The sequence below is a fragment of the Clarias gariepinus genome, chromosome 14 (genome assembly GCF_024256425.1).
Source record: "Clarias gariepinus isolate MV-2021 ecotype Netherlands chromosome 14, CGAR_prim_01v2, whole genome shotgun sequence".
NCBI classification, from domain to species: Eukaryota; Metazoa; Chordata; class Actinopteri; order Siluriformes; family Clariidae; genus Clarias; species Clarias gariepinus.
The window spans coordinates 6,875,352-6,894,988 of record NC_071113.1 but is presented as its reverse complement, the minus strand read 5'-3'; the positions used below and the strand labels follow the sequence as shown (position 1 = coordinate 6,894,988).

General features: G+C 43.9%; 24 non-coding genes across 24 annotated transcripts; all 24 read right to left on the bottom strand.

Annotated features, from left to right (window-relative positions):
- Positions 1 to 735: 735 nt before the first annotated feature.
- Positions 736 to 807, bottom strand: trnap-agg (transfer RNA proline (anticodon AGG)). The gene has a single exon. It is a non-coding gene; the product is annotated as a tRNA-Pro (tRNA).
- Positions 808 to 1,375: 568 nt separating this feature from the next.
- On the bottom strand, positions 1,376 to 1,447 carry trnap-ugg (transfer RNA proline (anticodon UGG)). Its single transcript has one exon. It is a non-coding gene; the product is annotated as a tRNA-Pro (tRNA).
- Positions 1,448 to 2,311: 864 nt separating this feature from the next.
- trnap-agg (transfer RNA proline (anticodon AGG)) lies at positions 2,312 to 2,383 on the bottom strand. The gene has a single exon. It is a non-coding gene; the product is annotated as a tRNA-Pro (tRNA).
- Positions 2,384 to 2,951: 568 nt separating this feature from the next.
- On the bottom strand, positions 2,952 to 3,023 carry trnap-ugg (transfer RNA proline (anticodon UGG)). Its single transcript has one exon. It is a non-coding gene; the product is annotated as a tRNA-Pro (tRNA).
- An 863-nt stretch (positions 3,024 to 3,886) lies between these two features.
- Positions 3,887 to 3,958, bottom strand: trnap-agg (transfer RNA proline (anticodon AGG)). The gene has a single exon. It is a non-coding gene; the product is annotated as a tRNA-Pro (tRNA).
- Positions 3,959 to 4,821: 863 nt separating this feature from the next.
- On the bottom strand, positions 4,822 to 4,893 carry trnap-agg (transfer RNA proline (anticodon AGG)). Its single transcript has one exon. It is a non-coding gene; the product is annotated as a tRNA-Pro (tRNA).
- A 568-nt stretch (positions 4,894 to 5,461) lies between these two features.
- Positions 5,462 to 5,533, bottom strand: trnap-ugg (transfer RNA proline (anticodon UGG)). Its single transcript has one exon. It is a non-coding gene; the product is annotated as a tRNA-Pro (tRNA).
- Positions 5,534 to 6,396: 863 nt separating this feature from the next.
- On the bottom strand, positions 6,397 to 6,468 carry trnap-agg (transfer RNA proline (anticodon AGG)). The gene has a single exon. It is a non-coding gene; the product is annotated as a tRNA-Pro (tRNA).
- Positions 6,469 to 7,036: 568 nt separating this feature from the next.
- On the bottom strand, positions 7,037 to 7,108 carry trnap-ugg (transfer RNA proline (anticodon UGG)). The gene has a single exon. It is a non-coding gene; the product is annotated as a tRNA-Pro (tRNA).
- Positions 7,109 to 7,972: 864 nt separating this feature from the next.
- On the bottom strand, positions 7,973 to 8,044 carry trnap-ugg (transfer RNA proline (anticodon UGG)). Its single transcript has one exon. It is a non-coding gene; the product is annotated as a tRNA-Pro (tRNA).
- A 301-nt stretch (positions 8,045 to 8,345) lies between these two features.
- Positions 8,346 to 8,417, bottom strand: trnap-agg (transfer RNA proline (anticodon AGG)). Its single transcript has one exon. It is a non-coding gene; the product is annotated as a tRNA-Pro (tRNA).
- A 568-nt stretch (positions 8,418 to 8,985) lies between these two features.
- On the bottom strand, positions 8,986 to 9,057 carry trnap-ugg (transfer RNA proline (anticodon UGG)). The gene has a single exon. It is a non-coding gene; the product is annotated as a tRNA-Pro (tRNA).
- An 863-nt stretch (positions 9,058 to 9,920) lies between these two features.
- trnap-agg (transfer RNA proline (anticodon AGG)) lies at positions 9,921 to 9,992 on the bottom strand. The gene has a single exon. It is a non-coding gene; the product is annotated as a tRNA-Pro (tRNA).
- Positions 9,993 to 10,560: 568 nt separating this feature from the next.
- Positions 10,561 to 10,632, bottom strand: trnap-ugg (transfer RNA proline (anticodon UGG)). The gene has a single exon. It is a non-coding gene; the product is annotated as a tRNA-Pro (tRNA).
- An 863-nt stretch (positions 10,633 to 11,495) lies between these two features.
- trnap-agg (transfer RNA proline (anticodon AGG)) lies at positions 11,496 to 11,567 on the bottom strand. Its single transcript has one exon. It is a non-coding gene; the product is annotated as a tRNA-Pro (tRNA).
- A 568-nt stretch (positions 11,568 to 12,135) lies between these two features.
- trnap-ugg (transfer RNA proline (anticodon UGG)) lies at positions 12,136 to 12,207 on the bottom strand. Its single transcript has one exon. It is a non-coding gene; the product is annotated as a tRNA-Pro (tRNA).
- An 864-nt stretch (positions 12,208 to 13,071) lies between these two features.
- Positions 13,072 to 13,143, bottom strand: trnap-ugg (transfer RNA proline (anticodon UGG)). Its single transcript has one exon. It is a non-coding gene; the product is annotated as a tRNA-Pro (tRNA).
- A 301-nt stretch (positions 13,144 to 13,444) lies between these two features.
- On the bottom strand, positions 13,445 to 13,516 carry trnap-ugg (transfer RNA proline (anticodon UGG)). Its single transcript has one exon. It is a non-coding gene; the product is annotated as a tRNA-Pro (tRNA).
- A 568-nt stretch (positions 13,517 to 14,084) lies between these two features.
- On the bottom strand, positions 14,085 to 14,156 carry trnap-ugg (transfer RNA proline (anticodon UGG)). Its single transcript has one exon. It is a non-coding gene; the product is annotated as a tRNA-Pro (tRNA).
- An 863-nt stretch (positions 14,157 to 15,019) lies between these two features.
- trnap-agg (transfer RNA proline (anticodon AGG)) lies at positions 15,020 to 15,091 on the bottom strand. The gene has a single exon. It is a non-coding gene; the product is annotated as a tRNA-Pro (tRNA).
- Positions 15,092 to 15,659: 568 nt separating this feature from the next.
- Positions 15,660 to 15,731, bottom strand: trnap-ugg (transfer RNA proline (anticodon UGG)). The gene has a single exon. It is a non-coding gene; the product is annotated as a tRNA-Pro (tRNA).
- Positions 15,732 to 16,594: 863 nt separating this feature from the next.
- Positions 16,595 to 16,666, bottom strand: trnap-agg (transfer RNA proline (anticodon AGG)). The gene has a single exon. It is a non-coding gene; the product is annotated as a tRNA-Pro (tRNA).
- A 568-nt stretch (positions 16,667 to 17,234) lies between these two features.
- Positions 17,235 to 17,306, bottom strand: trnap-ugg (transfer RNA proline (anticodon UGG)). Its single transcript has one exon. It is a non-coding gene; the product is annotated as a tRNA-Pro (tRNA).
- Positions 17,307 to 18,170: 864 nt separating this feature from the next.
- trnap-agg (transfer RNA proline (anticodon AGG)) lies at positions 18,171 to 18,242 on the bottom strand. Its single transcript has one exon. It is a non-coding gene; the product is annotated as a tRNA-Pro (tRNA).
- Between the last annotated feature and the right edge of the window lie 1,395 nt (positions 18,243 to 19,637).

Below are 19,637 nucleotides of genomic sequence, written 5' to 3'. Positions count from 1 at the left end.
TTCCAGTCCATTTAAACAGGGCCAGAATTGTCTTTGTGGACAGCGTTTCCACATGAAAAGGCTTTGCGACAACTTTGGGAGCTGCAGCAGACTACCTGCTACAATGTGTAACCAGAAAAGTGGTTGCTTTTGTCACCATTACTTATAAGAGCTGCAGAAACTCCCTCGACTCCAATCTGTATGAAAAGATACTTTAACAAACTGAGTTCTTGTTCAATCCTTTGTCCTAAATCAGGCTTTTTGCTGGTGAGAAATAGAGAATTCTTAATGCTATCCAGAGAGGAAAAAATCAAGGCTGGAATAGGCTGCAGGAACTCCTGCTTCACATTGTTTTCATGCCCTGAATGAAAGGTCCTTCAATTCACCTCTATTAAAACAGCGATGAAAGTGATTTGTGAGCAATTCCACAAAGAGCCTTTTATCATCTCTGTGCACTATCTCAAGAACTGTACTGTTTACGTCTCAAGATGTTTTTGTAGAAGCAGAATGAACCTGATGTGCATGAGTCTGGGAAACAAGGATTTGCTTAAAGACAAGATCTGGTTGACAGGGACTTTTGTTCTGATTTGGAACCTGAAACCTCTCATTAACCACCAGGCTAATCAGAAACATCTGTCCAAGGTTGCAGTGTGTGATGTTCCACGGAGAGTGGTCACTGTAAAATCGGGGTTCAACCAGGATCTCACTGAGAAAAGTCACTGTGATGTTCCGCTCAGAGTGGTCACTTTTAAATCAGGGCTCGTCCGGGATTTGAACCCGGGACCTCTCACACCCTAAGCGAGAATCATACCCCTAGACCAACGAGCCAGACTGTGGGAGTAAGGGATGGCTGTTGGCTGGTAACTGTATATTTTCAATGTTTTTCAGCAAACGTCTGCAGGTAATACTCAACACATAGGGTTGCAGAGCAAATTAAGTGGGGGGAAAGTTCAAGTCACCCAGGCTTTCTTCGCAACGTCTGTATGGTTGTGCCCTTTACACTCAAGTCGAACAGGGCTAGAGTACAAGTGTCGTGGATGACAGCAAATCTCACAAGCAGGGTTTGTAATTCCTGCAGGAGTTGCAGCAGTATATCATCAATCATAACTAAGAAGAACTTTATTTGTTGATTTGCCCCTGGTGTATTACATCTGCCTGGCCTCCTCATGTTTTAAGATGGTTTTGTTGAAAAGGAATTAACATGTAAAGTGGTGAGCCTTGGAAACATGGCTTTGTTTTCACAAGGAATGATCAGCCATGTCACAGTGGTGCAGCTGGACAGAGAATTATGGACTCAACTGGAGTTGGAACCTTTCTTGACCTCTCATGAACCAAGCACCCTTGTCAGAACCACTTGTTCCACAGAGAGGTCAACTTCTTGTTCAATGTAAAACCAGGGCTCGTCCGGGATTTGAACCCGGGACCTCTCGCACCCAAAGCGAGAATCATACGCCTAGACCAACGAGCCAGCATGCCTTTCGGTGGAGGTGCTCAGACGGAATGCTCAACTCCTGACATCATTCCTCAAGACATTATGGGGAACAAAGGATCAAGGTTTCTAGTAGTTCTTCAGAACACATTTATGTTTTTTATTAATTCCAGTCCATTTAAACAGGGCCAGAATTGTCTTTGTGGACAGCGTTTCCACATGAAAAGGCTTTGCGACAACTTTGGGAGCTGCAGCAGACTACCTGCTACAATGTGTAACCAGAAAATTGGTTGCTTTTGTCACCATTACTTATAAGAGCTGCAGAAACTCCCTCGACTCCAATCTGTATGAAAAGATACTTTAACAAACTGAGTTCTTTTTCAATCCTTTGTCCTAAATCAGGCTTTTTGCTGGTGAGAAATAGAGAATTCTTAATGCTATCCAGAGAGGAAAAAATCAAGGCTGGAATAGGCTGCAGGAACTCCTGCTTCACATTGTTTTCATGCCCTGAGTGAAAGGTCCTTCAATTCACCTCTATTAAAACAGCGATGAAAGTGATTTGTGAGCAATTCCACAAAGAGCCTTTTATCATCTCTGTGCACTATCTCAAGAACTGTACTGTTTACGTCTCAAGATGTTTTTGTAGAAGCAGAATGAACCTGATGTGCATGAGTCTGGGAAACAAGGATTTGCTTAAAGACAAGATCTGGTTGACAGGGACTTATGTTCTGATTTGAAACCTGAAACCTCTCATTAACCACCAGGCTAATCAGATACATCTGTCCAAGGTTGCAGTGTGTGATGTTCCACGGAGAGTGGTCACTGTAAAATCAGGGTTCAACCAGGATCTCACTAAGAAAAGTCACTTGTGATGTTCCGCTCAGAGTGGTCACTTTTAAATCAGGGCTCGTCCGGGATTTGAACCCGGGACCTCTCGCACCCTAAGCGAGAATCATACCCCTAGACCAACGAGCCAGACTGTGGGAGTACGGGATGGCTGTTGGCTGGTAACTGTATATTTTCAATGTTTTTCAGCAAATGTCTGCAGGTAATACTCAACACATAGGGTTGCAGAGCAAATTAAGTGGGGGGAAAGTTCAAGTCACCCAGGCTTTCTTCGCAACGTCTGTATGGTTGTGCCCTTTACACTTAAGTCGAACAGGGCTAGAGTACAAGTGTCGTGGATGACAGCAAATCTCACAAGCAGGGTTTGTAATTCCTGCAGGAGTTGCAGCAGTATATCATCAATCATAACTAAGAAGAACTTTATTTGTTGATTTGCCCCTGGTGTATTACATCTGCCTGGCCTCCTCATGTTTTAAGATGGTTTTGTTGAAATGGAATTAACATGTAAAGTGGTGAGCCTTGGAAACATGGCTTTGTTTTCACAAGGAATGATCAGCCATGTCACAGTGGTGCAGCTGGACAGAGAATTATGGACTCAACTGGAGTTGGAACCTTTCTTGACCTCTCATGAACCAAGCACCCTTGTCAGAACCACTTGTTCCACAGAGAGGTCAACTTCTTGTTCAATGTAAAACCAGGGCTCGTCCGGGATTTGAACCCGGGACCTCTCGCACCCAAAGCGAGAATCATACGCCTAGACCAACGAGCCAGCATGCCTTTCGGTGGAGGTGCTTAGACGGAATGCGTAACTCCTGACATCATTCCTCAAGACATTATGGGGAACAAAGGATCAAGGTTTCTAGTAGTTCTTCAGAACACATTTATGTTTTTTATTAATTCCAGTCCATTTAAACAGGGCCAGAATTGTCTTTGTGGACAGCGTTTCCACATGAAAAGGCTTTGCGACAACTTTGGGAGCTGCAGCAGACTACCTGCTACAATGTGTAACCAGAAAAGTGGTTGCTTTTGTCACCATTACTTATAAGAGCTGCAGAAACTCCCTCGACTCCAATCTGTATGAAAAGATACTTTAACAAACTGAGTTCTTTTTCAATCCTTTGTCCTAAATCAGGCTTTTTGCTGGTGAGAAATAGAGAATTCTTAATGCTATCCAGAGAGGAAAAAATCAAGGCTGGAATAGGCTGCAGGAACTCCTGCTTCACATTGTTTTCATGCCCTGAGTGAAAGGTCCTTCAATTCACCTCTATTAAAACAGCGATGAAAGTGATTTGTGAGCAATTCCACAAAGAGCCTTTTATCATCTCTGTGCACTATCTCAAGAACTGTACTGTTTACGTCTCAAGATGTTTTTGTAGAAGCAGAATGAACCTGATGTGCATGAGTCTGGGAAACAAGGATTTGCTTAAAGACAAGATCTGGTTGACAGGGACTTATGTTCTGATTTGGAACCTGAAACCTCTCATTAACCACCAGGCTAATCAGATACATCTGTCCAAGGTTGCAGTGTGTGATGTTCCACGGAGAGTGGTCACTGTAAAATAGGGGTTCAACCAGGATCTCACTGAGAAAAGTCACTGTGATGTTACGCTCAGAGCGGTCACTTTTAAATCAGGGCTCGTCCGGGATTTGAACCCGGGACCTCTCACACCCTAAGCGAGAATCATACGCCTAGACCAACGAGCCAGCATGCCTTTCGGTGGAGGTGCTCAGACGGAATGCTCAACTCCTGACATCATTCCTCAAGACATTATGGGGAACAAAGGATCAAGGTTTCTAGTAGTTCTTCAGAACACATTTATGTTTTTTATTAATTCCAGTCCATTTAAACAGGGCCAGAATTGTCTTTGTGGACAGCGTTTCCACATGAAAAGGCTTTGCGACAACTTTGGGAGCTGCAGCAGACTACCTGCTACAATGTGTAACCAGAAAATTGGTTGCTTTTGTCACCATTACTTATAAGAGCTGCAGAAACTCCCTCGACTCCAATCTGTATGAAAAGATACTTTAACAAACTGAGTTCTTTTTCAATCCTTTGTCCTAAATCAGGCTTTTTGCTGGTGAGAAATAGAGAATTCTTAATGCTATCCAGAGAGGAAAAAATCAAGGCTGGAATAGGCTGCAGGAACTCCTGCTTCACATTGTTTTCATGCCCTGAGTGAAAGGTCCTTCAATTCACCTCTATTAAAACAGCGATGAAAGTGATTTGTGAGCAATTCCACAAAGAGCCTTTTATCATCTCTGTGCACTATCTCAAGAACTGTACTGTTTACGTCTCAAGATGTTTTTGTAGAAGCAGAATGAACCTGATGTGCATGAGTCTGGGAAACAAGGATTTGCTTAAAGACAAGATCTGGTTGACAGGGACTTATGTTCTGATTTGAAACCTGAAACCTCTCATTAACCACCAGGCTAATCAGATACATCTGTCCAAGGTTGCAGTGTGTGATGTTCCACGGAGAGTGGTCACTGTAAAATCAGGGTTCAACCAGGATCTCACTAAGAAAAGTCACTGTGATGTTCCGCTCAGAGTGGTCACTTTTAAATCAGGGCTCGTCCGGGATTTGAACCCGGGACCTCTCGCACCCTAAGCGAGAATCATACCCCTAGACCAACGAGCCAGACTGTGGGAGTACGGGATGGCTGTTGGCTGGTAACTGTATATTTTCAATGTTTTTCAGCAAATGTCTGCAGGTAATACTCAACACATAGGGTTGCAGAGCAAATTAAGTGGGGGGAAAGTTCAAGTCACCCAGGCTTTCTTCGCAACGTCTGTATGGTTGTGCCCTTTACACTTAAGTCGAACAGGGCTAGAGTACAAGTGTCGTGGATGACAGCAAATCTCACAAGCAGGGTTTGTAATTCCTGCAGGAGTTGCAGCAGTATATCATCAATCATAACTAAGAAGAACTTTATTTGTTGATTTGCCCCTGGTGTATTACATCTGCCTGGCCTCCTCATGTTTTAAGATGGTTTTGTTGAAATGGAATTAACATGTAAAGTGGTGAGCCTTGGAAACATGGCTTTGTTTTCACAAGGAATGATCAGCCATGTCACAGTGGTGCAGCTGGACAGAGAATTATGGACTCAACTGGAGTTGGAACCTTTCTTGACCTCTCATGAACCAAGCACCCTTGTCAGAACCACTTGTTCCACAGAGAGGTCAACTTCTTGTTCAATGTAAAACCAGGGCTCGTCCGGGATTTGAACCCGGGACCTCTCGCACCCAAAGCGAGAATCATACGCCTAGACCAACGAGCCAGCATGCCTTTCGGTGGAGGTGCTCAGACGGAATGCGTAACTCCTGACATCATTCCTCAAGACATTATGGGGAACAAAGGATCAAGGTTTCTAGTAGTTCTTCAGAACACATTTATGTTTTTTATTAATTCCAGTCCATTTAAACAGGGCCAGAATTGTCTTTGTGGACAGCGTTTCCACATGAAAAGGCTTTGCGACAACTTTGGGAGCTGCAGCAGACTACCTGCTACAATGTGTAACCAGAAAAGTGGTTGCTTTTGTCACCATTACTTATAAGAGCTGCAGAAACTCCCTCGACTCCAATCTGTATGAAAAGATACTTTAACAAACTGAGTTCTTTTTCAATCCTTTGTCCTAAATCAGGCTTTTTGCTGGTGAGAAATAGAGAATTCTTAATGCTATCCAGAGAGGAAAAAATCAAGGCTGGAATAGGCTGCAGGAACTCCTGCTTCACATTGTTTTCATGCCCTGAGTGAAAGGTCCTTCAATTCACCTCTATTAAAACAGCGATGAAAGTGATTTGTGAGCAATTCCACAAAGAGCCTTTTATCATCTCTGTGCACTATCTCAAGAACTGTACTGTTTACGTCTCAAGATGTTTTTGTAGAAGCAGAATGAACCTGATGTGCATGAGTCTGGGAAACAAGGATTTGCTTAAAGACAAGATCTGGTTGACAGGGACTTATGTTCTGATTTGGAACCTGAAACCTCTCATTAACCACCAGGCTAATCAGATACATCTGTCCAAGGTTGCAGTGTGTGATGTTCCACGGAGAGTGGTCACTGTAAAATAGGGGTTCAACCAGGATCTCACTGAGAAAAGTCACTGTGATGTTACGCTCAGAGCGGTCACTTTTAAATCAGGGCTCGTCCGGGATTTGAACCCGGGACCTCTCGCACCCTAAGCGAGAATCATACCCCTAGACCAACGAGCCAGACTGTGGGAGTACGGGATGGCTGTTGGCTGGTAACTGTATATTTTCAATGTTTTTCAGCACATGTCTGCAGGTAATACTCAACACATAGGGTTGCAGAGCAAATTAAGTGGGGGGAAAGTTCAAGTCACCCAGGCTTTCTTCGCAACGTCTGTATGGTTGTGCCCTTTACACTCAAGTCGAACAGGGCTAGAGTACAAGTGTCGTGGATGACAGCAAATCTCACAAGCAGGGTTTGTAATTCCTGCAGGAGTTGCAGCAGTATATCATCAATCATAACTAAGAAGAACTTTATTTGTTGATTTGCCCCTGGTGTATTACATCTGCCTGGCCTCCTCATGTTTTAAGATGGTTTTGTTGAAATGGAATTAACATGTAAAGTGGTGAGCCTTGGAAACATGGCTTTGTTTTCACAAGGAATGATCAGCCATGTCACAGTGGTGCAGCTGGACAGAGAATTATGGACTCAACTGGAGTTGGAACCTTTCTTGACCTCTCATGAACCAAGCACCCTTGTCAGAACCACTTGTTCCACAGAGAGGTCAACTTCTTGTTCAATGTAAAACCAGGGCTCGTCCGGGATTTGAACCCGGGACCTCTCGCACCCAAAGCGAGAATCATACGCCTAGACCAACGAGCCAGCATGCCTTTCGGTGGAGGTGCTCAGACGGAATGCTCAACTCCTGACATCATTCCTCAAGACATTATGGGGAACAAAGGATCAAGGTTTCTAGTAGTTCTTCAGAACACATTTATGTTTTTTATTAATTCCAGTCCATTTAAACAGGGCCAGAATTGTCTTTGTGGACAGCGTTTCCACATGAAAAGGCTTTGCGACAACTTTGGGAGCTGCAGCAGACTACCTGCTACAATGTGTAACCAGAAAAGTGGTTGCTTTTGTCACCATTACTTATAAGAGCTGCAGAAACTCCCTCGACTCCAATCTGTATGAAAAGATACTTTAACAAACTGAGGTCTTGTTCAATCCTTTGTCCTAAATCAGGCTTTTTGCTGGTGAGAAATAGAGAATTCTTAATGCTATCCAGAATGGGAAAAAATCAAGGCTGGAATAGGCTGCAGGAACTCCTGCTTCACATTGTTTTCATGCCCTGAGTGAAAGGTCCTTCAATTCACCTCTATTAAAACAGCGATGAAAGTGATTTGTGAGCAATTCCACAAAGAGCCTTTTATCATCTCTGTGCACTATCTCAAAAACTGTACTGTTTACGTCTCAAGATGTTTTTGTAGAAGCAGAATGAACCTGATGTGCATGAGTCTGGGAAACAAGGATTTGCTTAAAGACAAGATCTGGTTGACAGGGACTTATGTTCTGATTTGGAACCTGAAACCTCTCATTAACCACCAGGCTAATCAGATACATCTGTCCAACGTTGCAGTGTGTGATGTTCCACGGAGAGTGGTCACTGTAAAATCGGGGTTCAACCAGGATCTCACTGAGAAAAGTCACTGTGATGTTCCGCTCAGAGTGGTCACTTTTAAATCAGGGCTCGTCCGGGATTTGAACCCGGGAGCTCTCGCACCCAAAGCGAGAATCATACCCCTAGACCAACGAGCCAGCATGCCTTTCGGTGGAGGTGCTCAGACGGAATGCGTAACTCCTGACATCATTCCTCAAGACATTATGGGGAACAAAGGATCAAGGTTTCTAGTAGTTCTTCATAACACATTTATGTTTTTTATTAATTCCAGTCCATTTAAACAGGGCCAGAATTGTCTTTGTGGACAGCGTTTCCACATGAAAAGGCTTTGCGTTTGATGTTCCACGGAGAGTGGTCACTGTAAAATCGGGGTTCAACCAGGATCTCACTGAGAAAAGTCACTGTGATGTTACGCTCAGAGCGGTCACTTTTAAATCAGGGCTCGTCCGGGATTTGAACCCGGGACCTCTCGCACCCTAAGCGAGAATCATACCCCTAGACCAACGAGCCAGACTGTGGGAGTACGGGATGGCTGTTGGCTGGTAACTGTATATTTTCAATGTTTTTCAGCACATGTCTGCAGGTAATACTCAACACATAGGGTTGCAGAGCAAATTAAGTGGGGGGAAAGTTCAAGTCACCCAGGCTTTCTTCGCAACGTCTGTATGGTTGTGCCCTTTACACTCAAGTCGAACAGGGCTAGAGTACAAGTGTCGTGGATGACAGCAAATCTCACAAGCAGGGTTTGTAATTCCTGCAGGAGTTGCAGCAGTATATCATCAATCATAACTAAGAAGAACTTTATTTGTTGATTTGCCCCTGGTGTATTACATCTGCCTGGCCTCCTCATGTTTTAAGATGGTTTTGTTGAAATGGAATTAACATGTAAAGTGGTGAGCCTTGGAAACATGGCTTTGTTTTCACAAGGAATGATCAGCCATGTCACAGTGGTGCAGCTGGACAGAGAATTATGGACTCAACTGGAGTTGGAACCTTTCTTGACCTCTCATGAACCAAGCACCCTTGTCAGAACCACTTGTTCCACAGAGAGGTCAACTTCTTGTTCAATGTAAAACCAGGGCTCGTCCGGGATTTGAACCCGGGACCTCTCGCACCCAAAGCGAGAATCATACGCCTAGACCAACGAGCCAGCATGCCTTTCGGTGGAGGTGCTCAGACGGAATGCTCAACTCCTGACATCATTCCTCAAGACATTATGGGGAACAAAGGATCAAGGTTTCTAGTAGTTCTTCAGAACACATTTATGTTTTTTATTAATTCCAGTCCATTTAAACAGGGCCAGAATTGTCTTTGTGGACAGCGTTTCCACATGAAAAGGCTTTGCGACAACTTTGGGAGCTGCAGCAGACTACCTGCTACAATGTGTAACCAGAAAAGTGGTTGCTTTTGTCACCATTACTTATAAGAGCTGCAGAAACTCCCTCGACTCCAATCTGTATGAAAAGATACTTTAACAAACTGAGTTCTTGTTCAATCCTTTGTCCTAAATCAGGCTTTTTGCTGGTGAGAAATAGAGAATTCTTAATGCTATCCAGAGAGGAAAAAATCAAGGCTGGAATAGGCTGCAGGAACTCCTGCTTCACATTGTTTTCATGCCCTGAGTGAAAGGTCCTTCAATTCACCTCTATTAAAACAGCGATGAAAGTGATTTGTGAGCAATTCCACAAAGAGCCTTTTATCATCTCTGTGCACTATCTCAAGAACTGTACTGTTTACGTCTCAAGATGTTTTTGTAGAAGCAGAATGAACCTGATGTGCATGAGTCTGGGAAACAAGGATTTGCTTAAAGACAAGATCTGGTTGACAGGGACTTATGTTCTGATTTGGAACCTGAAACCTCTCATTAACCACCAGGCTAATCAGATACATCTGTCCAAGGTTGCAGTGTGTGATGTTCCACGGAGAGTGGTCACTGTAAAATAGGGGTTCAACCAGGATCTCACTGAGAAAAGTCACTGTGATGTTCCGCTCAGAGTGGTCACTTTTAAATCAGGGCTCGTCCGGGATTTGAACCCGGGACCTCTCGCATCCTAAGCGAGAATCATACCCCTAGACCAACGAGCCAGACTGTGGGAGTACGGGATGGCTGTTGGCTGGTAACTGTATATTTTCAATGTTTTTCAGCAAATGTCTGCAGGTAATACTCAACACATAGGGTTGCAGAGCAAATTAAGTGGGGGGAAAGTTCAAGTCACCCAGGCTTTCTTCGCAACGTCTGTATGGTTGTGCCCTTTACACTTAAGTCGAACAGGGCTAGAGTACAAGTGTCGTGGATGACAGCAAATCTCACAAGCAGGGTTTGTAATTCCTGCAGGAGTTGCAGCAGTATATCATCAATCATAACTAAGAAGAACTTTATTTGTTGATTTGCCCCTGGTGTATTACATCTGCCTGGCCTCCTCATGTTTTAAGATGGTTTTGTTGAAATGGAATTAACATGTAAAGTGGTGAGCCTTGGAAACATGGCTTTGTTTTCACAAGGAATGATCAGCCATGTCACAGTGGTGCAGCTGGACAGAGAATTATGGACTCAACTGGAGTTGGAACCTTTCTTGACCTCTCATGAACCAAGCACCCTTGTCAGAACCACTTGTTCCACAGAGAGGTCAACTTCTTGTTCAATGTAAAACCAGGGCTCGTCCGGGATTTGAACCCGGGACCTCTCGCACCCAAAGCGAGAATCATACGCCTAGACCAACGAGCCAGCATGCCTTTCGGTGGAGGTGCTCAGACGGAATGCGTAACTCCTGACATCATTCCTCAAGACATTATGGGGAACAAAGGATCAAGGTTTCTAGTAGTTCTTCAGAACACATTTATGTTTTTTATTAATTCCAGTCCATTTAAACAGGGCCAGAATTGTCTTTGTGGACAGCGTTTCCACATGAAAAGGCTTTGCGACAACTTTGGGAGCTGCAGCAGACTACCTGCTACAATGTGTAACCAGAAAAGTGGTTGCTTTTGTCACCATTACTTATAAGAGCTGCAGAAACTCCCTCGACTCCAATCTGTATGAAAAGATACTTTAACAAACTGAGTTCTTGTTCAATCCTTTGTCCTAAATCAGGCTTTTTGCTGGTGAGAAATAGAGAATTCTTAATGCTATCCAGAGAGGAAAAAATCAAGGCTGGAATAGGCTGCAGGAACTCCTGCTTCACATTGTTTTCATGCCCTGAGTGAAAGGTCCTTCAATTCACCTCTATTAAAACAGCGATGAAAGTGATTTGTGAGCAAATCCACAAAGAGCCTTTTATCATCTCTGTGCACTATCTCAAGAACTGTACTGTTTACGTCTCAAGATGTTTTTGTAGAAGCAGAATGAACCTGATGTGCATGAGTCTGGGAAACAAGGATTTGCTTAAAGACAAGATCTGGTTGACAGGGACTTATGTTCTGATTTGGAACCTGAAACCTCTCATTAACCACCAGGCTAATCAGATACATCTGTCCAAGGTTGCAGTGTGTGATGTTCCACGGAGAGTGGTCACTGTAAAATAGGGGTTCAACCAGGATCTCACTGAGAAAAGTCACTGTGATGTTACGCTCAGAGCGGTCACTTTTAAATCAGGGCTCGTCCGGGATTTGAACCCGGGACCTCTCGCACCCTAAGCGAGAATCATACCCCTAGACCAACGAGCCAGACTGTGGGAGTACGGGATGGCTGTTGGCTGGTAACTGTATATTTTCAATGTTTTTCAGCACATGTCTGCAGGTAATACTCAACACATAGGGTTGCAGAGCAAATTAAGTGGGGGGAAAGTTCAAGTCACCCAGGCTTTCTTCGCAACGTCTGTATGGTTGTGCCCTTTACACTCAAGTCGAACAGGGCTAGAGTACAAGTGTCGTGGATGACAGCAAATCTCACAAGCAGGGTTTGTAATTCCTGCAGGAGTTGCAGCAGTATATCATCAATCATAACTAAGAAGAACTTTATTTGTTGATTTGCCCCTGGTGTATTACATCTGCCTGGCCTCCTCATGTTTTAAGATGGTTTTGTTGAAATGGAATTAACATGTAAAGTGGTGAGCCTTGGAAACATGGCTTTGTTTTCACAAGGAATGATCAGCCATGTCACAGTGGTGCAGCTGGACAGAGAATTATGGACTCAACTGGAGTTGGAACCTTTCTTGACCTCTCATGAACCAAGCACCCTTGTCAGAACCACTTGTTCCACAGAGAGGTCAACTTCTTGTTCAATGTAAAACCAGGGCTCGTCCGGGATTTGAACCCGGGACCTCTCGCACCCAAAGCGAGAATCATACGCCTAGACCAACGAGCCAGCATGCCTTTCGGTGGAGGTGCTCAGACGGAATGCTCAACTCCTGACATCATTCCTCAAGACATTATGGGGAACAAAGGATCAAGGTTTCTAGTAGTTCTTCAGAACACATTTATGTTTTTTATTAATTCCAGTCCATTTAAACAGGGCCAGAATTGTCTTTGTGGACAGCGTTTCCACATGAAAAGGCTTTGCGACAACTTTGGGAGCTGCAGCAGACTACCTGCTACAATGTGTAACCAGAAAAGTGGTTGCTTTTGTCACCATTACTTATAAGAGCTGCAGAAACTCCCTCGACTCCAATCTGTATGAAAAGATACTTTAACAAACTGAGGTCTTGTTCAATCCTTTGTCCTAAATCAGGCTTTTTGCTGGTGAGAAATAGAGAATTCTTAATGCTATCCAGAATGGGAAAAAATCAAGGCTGGAATAGGCTGCAGGAACTCCTGCTTCACATTGTTTTCATGCCCTGAGTGAAAGGTCCTTCAATTCACCTCTATTAAAACAGCGATGAAAGTGATTTGTGAGCAATTCCACAAAGAGCCTTTTATCATCTCTGTGCACTATCTCAAAAACTGTACTGTTTACGTCTCAAGATGTTTTTGTAGAAGCAGAATGAACCTGATGTGCATGAGTCTGGGAAACAAGGATTTGCTTAAAGACAAGATCTGGTTGACAGGGACTTATGTTCTGATTTGGAACCTGAAACCTCTCATTAACCACCAGGCTAATCAGATACATCTGTCCAACGTTGCAGTGTGTGATGTTCCACGGAGAGTGGTCACTGTAAAATCGGGGTTCAACCAGGATCTCACTGAGAAAAGTCACTGTGATGTTCCGCTCAGAGTGGTCACTTTTAAATCAGGGCTCGTCCGGGATTTGAACCCGGGAGCTCTCGCACCCAAAGCGAGAATCATACCCCTAGACCAACGAGCCAGCATGCCTTTCGGTGGAGGTGCTCAGACGGAATGCGTAACTCCTGACATCATTCCTCAAGACATTATGGGGAACAAAGGATCAAGGTTTCTAGTAGTTCTTCATAACACATTTATGTTTTTTATTAATTCCAGTCCATTTAAACAGGGCCAGAATTGTCTTTGTGGACAGCGTTTCCACATGAAAAGGCTTTGCGTTTGATGTTCCACGGAGAGTGGTCACTGTAAAATCGGGGTTCAACCAGGATCTCACTGAGAAAAGTCACTGTGATGTTCCGCTCAGAGTGGTCACTTTTAAATCAGGGCTCGTCCGGGATTTGAACCCGGGAGCTCTCGCACCCAAAGCGAGAATCATACCCCTAGACCAACGAGCCAGACTGTGGGAGTAAGGGATGGCTGTTGGCTGGTAACTGTATATTTTCAATGTTTTTCAGCAAACGTCTGCAGGTAATACTCAACACATAGGGTTGCAGAGCAAATTAAGTGGGGGGAAAGTTCAAGTCACCCAGGCTTTCTTCGCAACGTCTGTATGGTTGTGCCCTTTACACTCAAGTCGAACAGGGCTAGAGTACAAGTGTCGTGGATGACAGCAAATCTCACAAGCAGGGTTTGTAATTCCTGCAGGAGTTGCAGCAGTATATCATCAATCATAACTAAGAAGAACTTTATTTGTTGATTTGCCCCTGGTGTATTACATCTGCCTGGCCTCCTCATGTTTTAAGATGGTTTTGTTGAAATGGAATTAACATGTAAAGTGGTGAGCCTTGGAAACATGGCTTTGTTTTCACAAGGAATGATCAGCCATGTCACAGTGGTGCAGCTGGACAGAGAATTATGGACTCAACTGGAGTTGGAACCTTTCTTGACCTCTCATGAACCAAGCACCCTTGTCAGAACCACTTGTTCCACAGAGAGGTCAACTTCTTGTTCAATGTAAAACCAGGGCTCGTCCGGGATTTGAACCCGGGACCTCTCGCACCCAAAGCGAGAATCATACGCCTAGACCAACGAGCCAGCATGCCTTTCGGTGGAGGTGCTCAGACGGAATGCTCAACTCCTGACATCATTCCTCAAGACATTATGGGGAACAAAGGATCAAGGTTTCTAGTAGTTCTTCAGAACACATTTATGTTTTTTATTAATTCCAGTCCATTTAAACAGGGCCAGAATTGTCTTTGTGGACAGCGTTTCCACATGAAAAGGCTTTGCGACAACTTTGGGAGCTGCAGCAGACTACCTGCTACAATGTGTAACCAGAAAAGTGGTTGCTTTTGTCACCATTACTTATAAGAGCTGCAGAAACTCCCTCGACTCCAATCTGTATGAAAAGATACTTTAACAAACTGAGTTCTTGTTCAATCCTTTGTCCTAAATCAGGCTTTTTGCTGGTGAGAAATAGAGAATTCTTAATGCTATCCAGAGAGGAAAAAATCAAGGCTGGAATAGGCTGCAGGAACTCCTGCTTCACATTGTTTTCATGCCCTGAGTGAAAGGTCCTTCAATTCACCTCTATTAAAACAGCGATGAAAGTGATTTGTGAGCAATTCCACAAAGAGCCTTTTATCATCTCTGTGCACTATCTCAAGAACTGTACTGTTTACGTCTCAAGATGTTTTTGTAGAAGCAGAATGAACCTGATGTGCATGAGTCTGGGAAACAAGGATTTGCTTAAAGACAAGATCTGGTTGACAGGGACTTATGTTCTGATTTGGAACCTGAAACCTCTCATTAACCACCAGGCTAATCAGATACATCTGTCCAAGGTTGCAGTGTGTGATGTTCCACGGAGAGTGGTCACTGTAAAATAGGGGTTCAACCAGGATCTCACTGAGAAAAGTCACTGTGATGTTCCGCTCAGAGTGGTCACTTTTAAATCAGGGCTCGTCCGGGATTTGAACCCGGGACCTCTCGCATCCTAAGCGAGAATCATACCCCTAGACCAACGAGCCAGACTGTGGGAGTACGGGATGGCTGTTGGCTGGTAACTGTATATTTTCAATGTTTTTCAGCAAATGTCTGCAGGTAATACTCAACACATAGGGTTGCAGAGCAAATTAAGTGGGGGGAAAGTTCAAGTCACCCAGGCTTTCTTCGCAACGTCTGTATGGTTGTGCCCTTTACACTTAAGTCGAACAGGGCTAGAGTACAAGTGTCGTGGATGACAGCAAATCTCACAAGCAGGGTTTGTAATTCCTGCAGGAGTTGCAGCAGTATATCATCAATCATAACTAAGAAGAACTTTATTTGTTGATTTGCCCCTGGTGTATTACATCTGCCTGGCCTCCTCATGTTTTAAGATGGTTTTGTTGAAATGGAATTAACATGTAAAGTGGTGAGCCTTGGAAACATGGCTTTGTTTTCACAAGGAATGATCAGCCATGTCACAGTGGTGCAGCTGGACAGAGAATTATGGACTCAACTGGAGTTGGAACCTTTCTTGACCTCTCATGAACCAAGCACCCTTGTCAGAACCACTTGTTCCACAGAGAGGTCAACTTCTTGTTCAATGTAAAACCAGGGCTCGTCCGGGATTTGAACCCGGGACCTCTCGCACCCAAAGCGAGAATCATACGCCTAGACCAACGAGCCAGCATGCCTTTCGGTGGAGGTGCTCAGACGGAATGCGTAACTCCTGACATCATTCCTCAAGACATTATGGGGAACAAAGGATCAAGGTTTCTAGTAGTTCTTCAGAACACATTTATGTTTTTTATTAATTCCAGTCCATTTAAACAGGGCCAGAATTGTCTTTGTGGACAGCGTTTCCACATGAAAAGGCTTTGCGACAACTTTGGGAGCTGCAGCAGACTACCTGCTACAATGTGTAACCAGAAAAGTGGTTGCTTTTGTCACCATTACTTATAAGAGCTGCAGAAACTCCCTCGACTCCAATCTGTATGAAAAGATACTTTAACAAACTGAGTTCTTGTTCAATCCTTTGTCCTAAATCAGGCTTTTTGCTGGTGAGAAATAGAGAATTCTTAATGCTATCCAGAGAGGAAAAAATCAAGGCTGGAATAGGCTGCAGGAACTCCTGCTTCACATTGTTTTCATGCCCTGAGTGAAAGGTCCTTCAATTCACCTCTATTAAAACAGCGATGAAAGTGATTTGTGAGCAAATCCACAAAGAGCCTTTTATCATCTCTGTGCACTATCTCAAGAACTGTACTGTTTACGTCTCAAGATGTTTTTGTAGAAGCAGAATGAACCTGATGTGCATGAGTCTGGGAAACAAGGATTTGCTTAAAGACAAGATCTGGTTGACAGGGACTTATGTTCTGATTTGGAACCTGAAACCTCTCATTAACCACCAGGCTAATCAGATACATCTGTCCAAGGTTGCAGTGTGTGATGTTCCACGGAGAGTGGTCACTGTAAAATAGGGGTTCAACCAGGATCTCACTGAGAAAAGTCACTGTGATGTTACGCTCAGAGCGGTCACTTTTAAATCAGGGCTCGTCCGGGATTTGAACCCGGGACCTCTCGCACCCTAAGCGAGAATCATACCCCTAGACCAACGAGCCAGACTGTGGGAGTACGGGATGGCTGTTGGCTGGTAACTGTATATTTTCAATGTTTTTCAGCACATGTCTGCAGGTAATACTCAACACATAGGGTTGCAGAGCAAATTAAGTGGGGGGAAAGTTCAAGTCACCCAGGCTTTCTTCGCAACGTCTGTATGGTTGTGCCCTTTACACTCAAGTCGAACAGGGCTAGAGTACAAGTGTCGTGGATGACAGCAAATCTCACAAGCAGGGTTTGTAATTCCTGCAGGAGTTGCAGCAGTATATCATCAATCATAACTAAGAAGAACTTTATTTGTTGATTTGCCCCTGGTGTATTACATCTGCCTGGCCTCCTCATGTTTTAAGATGGTTTTGTTGAAATGGAATTAACATGTAAAGTGGTGAGCCTTGGAAACATGGCTTTGTTTTCACAAGGAATGATCAGCCATGTCACAGTGGTGCAGCTGGACAGAGAATTATGGACTCAACTGGAGTTGGAACCTTTCTTGACCTCTCATGAACCAAGCACCCTTGTCAGAACCACTTGTTCCACAGAGAGGTCAACTTCTTGTTCAATGTAAAACCAGGGCTCGTCCGGGATTTGAACCCGGGACCTCTCGCACCCAAAGCGAGAATCATACGCCTAGACCAACGAGCCAGCATGCCTTTCGGTGGAGGTGCTCAGACGGAATGCTCAACTCCTGACATCATTCCTCAAGACATTATGGGGAACAAAGGATCAAGGTTTCTAGTAGTTCTTCAGAACACATTTATGTTTTTTATTAATTCCAGTCCATTTAAACAGGGCCAGAATTGTCTTTGTGGACAGCGTTTCCACATGAAAAGGCTTTGCGACAACTTTGGGAGCTGCAGCAGACTACCTGCTACAATGTGTAACCAGAAAAGTGGTTGCTTTTGTCACCATTACTTATAAGAGCTGCAGAAACTCCCTCGACTCCAATCTGTATGAAAAGATACTTTAACAAACTGAGGTCTTGTTCAATCCTTTGTCCTAAATCAGGCTTTTTGCTGGTGAGAAATAGAGAATTCTTAATGCTATCCAGAATGGGAAAAAATCAAGGCTGGAATAGGCTGCAGGAACTCCTGCTTCACATTGTTTTCATGCCCTGAGTGAAAGGTCCTTCAATTCACCTCTATTAAAACAGCGATGAAAGTGATTTGTGAGCAATTCCACAAAGAGCCTTTTATCATCTCTGTGCACTATCTCAAAAACTGTACTGTTTACGTCTCAAGATGTTTTTGTAGAAGCAGAATGAACCTGATGTGCATGAGTCTGGGAAACAAGGATTTGCTTAAAGACAAGATCTGGTTGACAGGGACTTATGTTCTGATTTGGAACCTGAAACCTCTCATTAACCACCAGGCTAATCAGATACATCTGTCCAACGTTGCAGTGTGTGATGTTCCACGGAGAGTGGTCACTGTAAAATCGGGGTTCAACCAGGATCTCACTGAGAAAAGTCATTGTGATGTTCCGCTCAGAGTGGTCACTTTTAAATCAGGGCTCATCCGGGATTTGAACCCGGGACCTCTCGCACCCTAAGCGAGAATCATACCCCTAGACCAACGAGCCAGACTGTGGGAGTACGGGATGGTTGTTGGCTGGTAACTGTATATTTTCAATGTTTTTCAGCAAATGTCTGCAGGTAATACTCAACACATAGGGTTGCAGAGCAAATTAAGTGGGGGGAAAGTTCAAGTCACCCAGGCTTTCTTCGCAACGTCTGTATGGTTGTGCCCTTTACACTCAAGTCGAACAGGGCTAGAGTACAAGTGTCGTGGATGACAGCAAATCTCACAAGCAGGGTTTGTAATTCCTGCAGGAGTTGCAGCAGTATATCATCAATCATAACTAAGAAGAACTTTATTTGTTGATTTGCCCCTGGTGTATTACATCTGCCTGGCCTCCTCATGTTTTAAGATGGTTTTGTTGAAATGGAATTAACATGTAAAGTGGTGAGCCTTGGAAACATGGCTTTGTTTTCACAAGGAATGATCAGCCATGTCACAGTGGTGCAGCTGGACAGAGAATTACGGACTCAACTGGAGTTGGAACCTTTCTTGACCTCTCATGAACCAAGCACCCTTGTCAGAACCACTTGTTCCACAGAGAGGTCAACTTCTTGTTCAATGTAAAACCAGGGCTCGTCCGGGATTTGAACCAGGGACCTCTCGCACCCAAAGCGAGAATCATACGCCTAGACCAACGAGCCAGCATGCCTTTCGGTGGAGGTGCTCAGACGGAATACTCATCTCCTGACATCATTCCTCAAGACATTATGGGGAACAAAGGATCAAGGTTTCTAGTAGTTCTTCAGAACACATTTATGTTTTTTATTAATTCCAGTCCATTTAAACAGGGCCAGAATTGTCTTTGTGGACAGCGTTTCCACATGAAAAGGCTTTGCGACAACTTTGGGAGCTGCAGCAGACTACCTGCTACAATGTGTAACCAGAAAAGTGGTTGCTTTTGTCACCATTTCTTATAAGAGCTGCAGAAACTCCCTCGACTCCAATCTGTATGAAAAGATACTTTAACAAACTGAGTTCTTGTTCAATCCTTTGTCCTAAATCAGGCTTTTTGCTGGTGAGAAATAGAGAATTCTTAATGCTATCCAGAGAGGAAAAAATCAAGGCTGGAATAGGCTGCAGGAACTCCTGCTTCACATTGTTTTCATGCCCTGAGTGAAAGGTCCTTCAATTCACCTCTATTAAAACAGCGATGAAAGTGATTTGTGAGCAATTCCACAAAGAGCCTTTTATCATCTCTGTGCACTATCTCAAGAACTGTACTGTTTACGTCTCAAGATGTTTTTGTAGAAGCAGAATGAACCTGATGTGCATGAGTCTGGGAAACAAGGATTTGCTTAAAGACAAGATCTGGTTGACAGGGACTTATGTTCTGATTTGGAACCTGAAACCTCTCATTAACCACCAGGCTAATCAGATACATCTGTCCAAGGTTGCA